Below are 7,275 nucleotides of genomic sequence, written 5' to 3' on the forward strand. Positions count from 1 at the left end.
AATCCCTTTTATTTTAGGCTAAATAATAGAAAGATAGTTAATACTAGTACTTTTAGTCCTTGTGGATACAATATTCTGGACTCACCATAGCTATACCACCTTTCGATAAGTGTGCTTGCCTTTTATCGTGATCGTAGTCTAGTTTAGTGAATCATAAAACGATCATCAAGTTTTTGGCGCCACTGCCAGGGACTAAGATATTAGGAATGCTTGATTTTTATTACTTTAGCCATTTTTATTTTTATTGCAATTTATTTTTTGTTTTTATTTTAATTTACTAAATTTTCTTCCCTTTGCTTCTGGCAGGTTCTTGTAGTTTATGACTAGAAGAAACCCATCATGACCTCTACTTTTTTTACAGTGAAATTGAAAGCACAGTGTGTAGAAATCGTAGAGAAATAAGGCGGAGTCTACAGTACATAGAGGAAGAGCACGAGGACGATACCAATATTACCGAGGAGATGGCTGACAATCGGAATAATCCGCTACCTCGTGTGGTTGCCGTGAATCCTGTAAATCAAAATCCTGCTCCTCATACTATGTACAATTATGCCAAGCCCACTCTCACTATGGTCGAATCGAGTATTGTTAGACCTACTATTGCTGCAAATGATTTTGAACTAGAACCTAACATTATTCAAATGATTCAACAATTTGTTCAGTTTGATGGTTTGCAGGATGAAGACCCAAATACTCATTTGGCCAATGAGTTCTGTGATTATTCCCCTTCTCGTTGAGAAATAAGGCTAAGCAGTGGTTGAACTCCTTACCACGAGGTTCCATCACTACTTGGGATCAAATGACCGAGAAGCTTAAATTGAAATATTTTCCGCCGGCCAAGAAAGCAAATTTGAGGAATGATATCTCTTCCTTTGTGCAAATGGACTTAGAGACCCTATATGATGGATGGAAGAGGTATAAGGATCTATTGAGAAGGTGCCCTCATCATGGGCTACCTCTATGGCTACAAGTTTAGACTTACCACAATGGTTTGAACCCCTCAACTAGGCAAATGATTGATGTAGCTGTCAGTGGTACTATAAAAAATAAAACACCTGAGGAGGCTTATGAGTTCATAGAGTAGATGTCACTGAATAATTATCAGTGGCAAGTTATGAGGACAAAGCTGATAAAAGCAACCGGTGTTTTTAACGTTGATGTGGTTACCATGTTGTCAAATCAGGTAGAACTTTTAAATAGAAAGATTGATGGTTTATGTGGCTCTTCGCATGTACATCCGGTGAAGGAGTGTGACACGAGTGGAGGTGGAATGAGCAATTCAGAAAATCTACCCTACTGTCCTATCTTGGAAAATAAGCAAATGAATTATGTGGGTAATAATCCTAGACCTCAAAATAATCCTTACAGTAATACTTACAACGCAAGTTGGAGAAACCACCCAAATTTTGCATGGGGAAGCCAAGGAAATCAAAGACCACCACCACTCACTCTGGGTTTCCAACAACCACCTTACCAGCAGGAAAAGAAGCCGAACCTTGAGAAGATGCTAACAAAATTCATCTCAGTGTCAGAAACTCGCTTCCAAAACACTGAAACTGCACTAAAAAAATAAGCAAGCGTCGATTCAAAGGCCCGAAAATCAAATTGGTCAACTTGCCAAGATGATTTCAAAATGACCACAAGGTAGCTTACTGAGTAATATCGAAACTAATCCAAGGGAGCAACTTCATGCGATTACTGTTCGAGATAAAGAAAGGTTAGTTGAAAATGAACCAAAACTGAGACAAGAAGATATGGTAGGTAAAGGTAAGGTTGAGGTGAGCCAAAACGAGCAAAAATTGGTCATTAAGGATTATAAATGTGACACCCCTAAAGTGACCCTAGTCGGAAAGCGGTTTCAGGACCGCTAAACCGAGTCACCAAATTATTTGAATGTGATATTTATTGTCTAAAATATGTGATTATGAAGGTGTGAAAGTTTTAGGCTTTGATTTAGTAAATTGCATGTGAATTTAGTCAAAAGGACTTATGGGTGACATTTTTGAAATGTGATAGGCTAATCTACAAGGACCTAATAGTGCATGTAATCAAAAGGGAGGACTTGCATGTCAATTTTCCCCCCCTAATATGTAGTGGCCGGCCATGAGCATGGGTGGACAAGATGTTATGGCTAAAAACATGTCATAAACATGTTGGGGTAGTGCATTATGTAAGGATTAATAAAATAAAGGGCATGGGCAATAAAATATTAGTGTTAGTAGGATGAGAAACAAAAAAAGAAAAGAAAGGATGTGTGTGATTGTCCCCCCCATTGCCATGATGAAAACAAAGAAAAAAAAAGTGTCCATCCTTTAACATTTCTTTTGGCCGAAAATTCTAAGGAGGAAGGAAGAAGAAGAGGATTTTCTTGCTTCATGTTCGGTTGGTTGGTGTTTAGGAGGAGGAAATGTTGAAGAGATTCGACCATGCTTGTAGCTAGGTTAAGGTAAGTTTGATGTTGTTCCATGAGATTCATGCATATTTTTTATGTTAGTTTCAGTTCTACCTAGCCTATGGTTTAAATCTTGCTATGTGATGAAGATGATACTCGGCCATGGGTGTTGTTTTCTTGGTTGGTGTTTGATTCATGCTAAATCTAGATGAACAATGGGGGTTGTCATTTAGGTTAAGATCAAAGAAATTAATCTTGTTAAAACTTTGAACTAATAATGCCCATATGTGTGATAGCCGAACATAGACTTTGTTTAAAGTCTTGGTCAAAGGCTGGTTAAGTGTTTTGGAAATGATTAAGCTAGGTGTTTGATCTTTTTGGTTCGGCATAGTACATAAAATGTTGCTAGATGGAGAAAAAAATTCGGCCAGCAAGATGTTGAATTGATGGAATGGAGAGGATGTTTTAATAGTGCATATATGTGTATTAGCCAAGTTTTGAACTTGAAACAAAATGATATTTGGTCAATACAAGTGACCATACTTGTAGAATGTATTAAGTATGCAATCGGCCTCAACATAGACATGCATGTTCGGCCACACGAATGAATGCATAGATTGATGTTGTACATTCGGCTATAGGTAAGCATAATGATGATCCTATCTTGACTTAGACAATCGGCTCAAGGAGAATTTGTTAAGTGCTTAGTTAATTGATATTAGGTTAATGATGTGTGTATTTGGTCATAAAGGTGCACATGAGGAAATGTTTGATTAATTGTACTAAATTGCTTAATGTGATTAAAAATGCGTATGACCATTTTGTATTTGAGCTAAAGGTGGCCATATGACCTATCAAATTCATTGTCATATTCGGCCATAAGCTAGCATAATGAGACTTTAATAAGTTAAATTTGTTTGAATTAGCTCAAGAGCTTAGAGGACCAAAGTTGGATAAAGGAAAGGAAAAAATGATCGAACAGCCGCCGAAATCGTTCGACAACATCTGAGGTAAGTTTTAAGTGATTAAACGTTGAGTAAATTCAATCATAATAGGACATAATGAGTTGATTTAATAAGATATGATGTGGCCATGATATGTCTTAAACTCAAATGGTAAGTTCATATGTGTTTGGACTTGGAAATTTAAGAGCAAATTGTAATAATTTGCTTTGGACAGCAGCAGTAACGTGATTTTAGAAAATCATTATAAATTGTACAAAAATGGTTATAAGATAAAATTTATATGCTTAGACTCCTTAATGAGTCTAGTTTCAAATGAAATGAAATACAACACATTTTGAATTCTGTAAAATGAGAAATTTGAATCGTAGTGAAGAGTGGTCAGATTAGTCAAACAGTGAAACAGGGGAAACTTTAAGAAAAATCTGGTATTGATTGGCCAAACCTAAAGTTCTGGAAATTTTATGGATGGAAGATATACGAGTCTATATTCAGGAAAAATCAACGGCAAGTGATTTGGAGTTTTGTAGCTCCGGTTATAAATAATTTAGTGACCATTGCTCAGGAAAACAGCTCGTAGTGAATATGTGATTTTGTTGTAAACATGGATAAAACTGGTTTTAGTTGCTCATAAGCTATTGATTAAACCCATACTTGAATTCTAAATCATGATATTGTACGCTTATGAGTATTCGAATATGAAATGATAGTATGGGGTAAAAAATTGAATTATTCATTGGAAAGTGATGGATGTAGATTCGGCCAAGACCAAGTCTGTACATGATAGTATATGTGGTATGTGAAGTATATTTGAATAAATGTGAAAGTGTATATATGTGATAAGGCCTAATGGCCGATGTGATGAATGTGAAATTGTATATATATGTGATAAGGCCTATTGGCCGATGTGATGAATGTGAAAGTGTATATATGTGATAAGGCCTAATGGCCGATGTGATGAATGTGAAAGTGTATATATATGTGATAAGGCCTAATGGCCGATGTGATGAATGTGAAAGTGTACATATGTGATAAGGCCGAATGGCCAATGTGATGAATGTGAAAGTGTATATATGTGATAAGGCCTAATGGCCGATGTGATGAATGTGAAAGTGTATATATATGTGATAAGGCCTAATGGCCGATGTGATGAATGTGAAAGTGTATATATATGTGATAAGGCCTAATGGCCGATGTGATGAATGTGAAAGTGTATATATATGTGATAAGGCCTAATGGCCGATGTGATGAATGTGAAAGTGTACATATGTGATAAGGCCGAATGGCCAATGTGATGAATGTGAAAGTGTATATATATGTGATAAGGCCTAATGGCCGATGTGATGAATGTGAAAGTATATATATGTGATAAGGCCTAATAGCCGATGTGATGAATGTGAAAGTGTATATATGTGATAAGGCCTAATGGCCGATGTGATGAATGTGAAAGTGTATATATGTGATAAGGCCTAATGGCCGATGTGATGAATGTGAAAGTGTATATATGTGATAAGGCCTAATGGCCGATGTGATGAATGTGAAAGTGTATATATGTGATAAGGTCTAATGGCCGATGTGATGAATGTGAAAGTGTATATATGTGATAGGGCCGAGTGGCCAACGTGATTGATGTGAAAGTGTATAAATGTGATAAGTCCCGAAGGGCATTTGTGTCAGTACTATATCCGGGTTAAAACCCCGCAGGCTTTATGCGAGAATATTATCACTGATTAATGTCCGTAAGCTTCGTGCTCGTACTATATCCGAGCTCTAAAGACCCGATGACTACGTGTGGAGATTTTGTCCAGGTAAGCCTCGAACTAAAGGTTTTGCTGAAGATTCAAGTAAAGCGTAAGATTATACAACTTCACAGTAACAATTGGTAATAAATACGTTCAATGCGTTAAGTTGGTCAGGTATGTATTTTGAGATTATATTTAAGTTTGATTTAGACTAAATCACAAGGTCGTTATGTGATGCACATGTGAGTAAAGCAATAAGACTGTTCTATGATTATTGTGCATTTGGTCAATGTGGAAAGTCAGGAAAAAAATGTAATGTACCTATGATCATAAGAGGTCACTATCAAGTGAGAATTTATCTGCCTATTATATATGATGAGATGTGCATATTCGGTAAAGGGATGGTATGCCCGAAGGAAGAGTGAAATAAAAATACGAACAACTATGTTATAATTTGATTGTTATCTGTTGACACTGCTTAAAACTTACTAAGCATTGTAATGCTTACTCCGTGTACTTTGTTTCCTCTGTTTTATAGATCTCATTTGGAAGCTACAGGCTCGGGGATCATCAGCAACTAGTCACACTATCACTATCCACTGTTTGGTACTGCTACGTTTTGGATTATCTTATGGCATGTATAGAATAGACTAGTGGCGGAAGAATATTTTTGGTTAATGTATATAAGCCATGCGAAAATGGCATCTTTTGAATGTTTACTTAGAGAAGTTTAAATTTTATCCCTGGCTGTGCTTAGTACTTATTTAAATGAATGATCTTTATTTCAAGAAAAAGTTCAAAATTTTACTGTTCTGACATGAGTTACAAGTCCGGTAATGCCCCTTACCTATTCCGGCTATGGTTACGGGATAGGGGTGTTACATTTTATTGGTATCAGAGCTACGGTTTAGTCGATTCTAGGACTAACGTAGCACGCGTGAGTCGATTTATACATGCCATAAAGTGATAAAATGATAGTGTGATGATTTTTGGCTATTAAAATGTGTTTGCTGTATTGTAATGAATCTTGATCCCGATCGAGCTGTAGCAAGCTTCTGACTATGAGAATTTGCAATATAACTTCACTTAGATATGCCTAAATTATTAAGTTGATCAGGTACGTATCATGTACTCGTATTTGAATTTCGATTTGGATTGAATTATAAGGGTATAAGTGATGCAATTTTGAAAGAGTGTTATGACTATAAATGTGATTTTTGTATGTGGCTATGGAACTGGAAGTTGAATGGTCGATAAGCATGTTGTGTTTGTATTCAAGTAATGTAAATGATATACTAATGTGTATTGCTATATGTGTATATGTACATGAGAATTGAGAGTGATATATCCGGGCTAAGTCCCGAAGAGCATTCGTGCTAGTGATATATCCGTGCTAAGTCCCGAGGAGCATTCGTGCTAGTGATATATCCAGGCTAAGTCCCGAAGAGCATTCGTGCTAGTGATATATCCGGGCTAAGTCCCGAGGAGCATTCTTGCTAGTGATATATCCGGGCTAAGTCCCGAGGAGCATTCGTGCTAGTGATGTATCCGGGCTAAGTTCCGAAGAGCATTCGTGCTAGTGATATATCCGGGCTAAGTCCCGAGGAGCATTCGTGCTAGTGATATATCCGGGCTAAGTCCCGAGGAGCATTCGTGCTAGTGATGTATCCGGGCTAAGTTCCGAAGAGCATTCGTGCTAGTGATGTATCCGGGCTAAGTCCCGAGGAGCATTCGTGCTAGTGATATATCCGGGCTAAGTCCCGAGGAGCATTCGTGCTAGTGATATATCCGTGCTAAACCCCGAAGAGCATTCGTGCTGGTGTTATATCCGGGCTAGGTCTCGAAGAGCAATCATGCTGGTGAAGTGTATTCGGGCCTTCGTGCCTAGTAGGCTTCGTGCCGGTAATTTGAGCAAAGTTTAAGTGCTCATTACTATACGAATTCAAATTTAAATGAGATGATATGTTTAAAAGTGTACATACATGATGTTTATAGACTTGGTTAAGTCATTTCAATGTGTATTAATGAATGAATAAGAGCACTATGTGTGTGAATGATTAGAGGCACTGTGTGTGTGCGAATTCCTTTAACCGAGCACTATGAGTGCGAGATCGGTCAGTGGGCACTAAGTGTGTGAAGTGGAATTCATGTAAGACCTCGTTTGGGACGAAGGCATTGA

The 7,275-nt window shown here is 37.4% G+C and overlaps 1 non-coding gene across 1 annotated transcript; it reads right to left on the reverse strand.

The window, feature by feature from the left end:
- Window positions 1–847: 847 nt before the first annotated feature.
- Window positions 848–954, reverse strand: LOC121208306 (small nucleolar RNA R71). The gene has a single exon (XR_005903258.1). It is a non-coding gene; the product is annotated as a small nucleolar RNA R71 (small nucleolar RNA).
- Window positions 955–7,275: the final 6,321 nt, after the last annotated feature.

Source organism: Gossypium hirsutum, chromosome A01, assembly GCF_007990345.1.
Source record: "Gossypium hirsutum isolate 1008001.06 chromosome A01, Gossypium_hirsutum_v2.1, whole genome shotgun sequence".
Taxonomy (NCBI): Eukaryota; Viridiplantae; Streptophyta; class Magnoliopsida; order Malvales; family Malvaceae; genus Gossypium; species Gossypium hirsutum.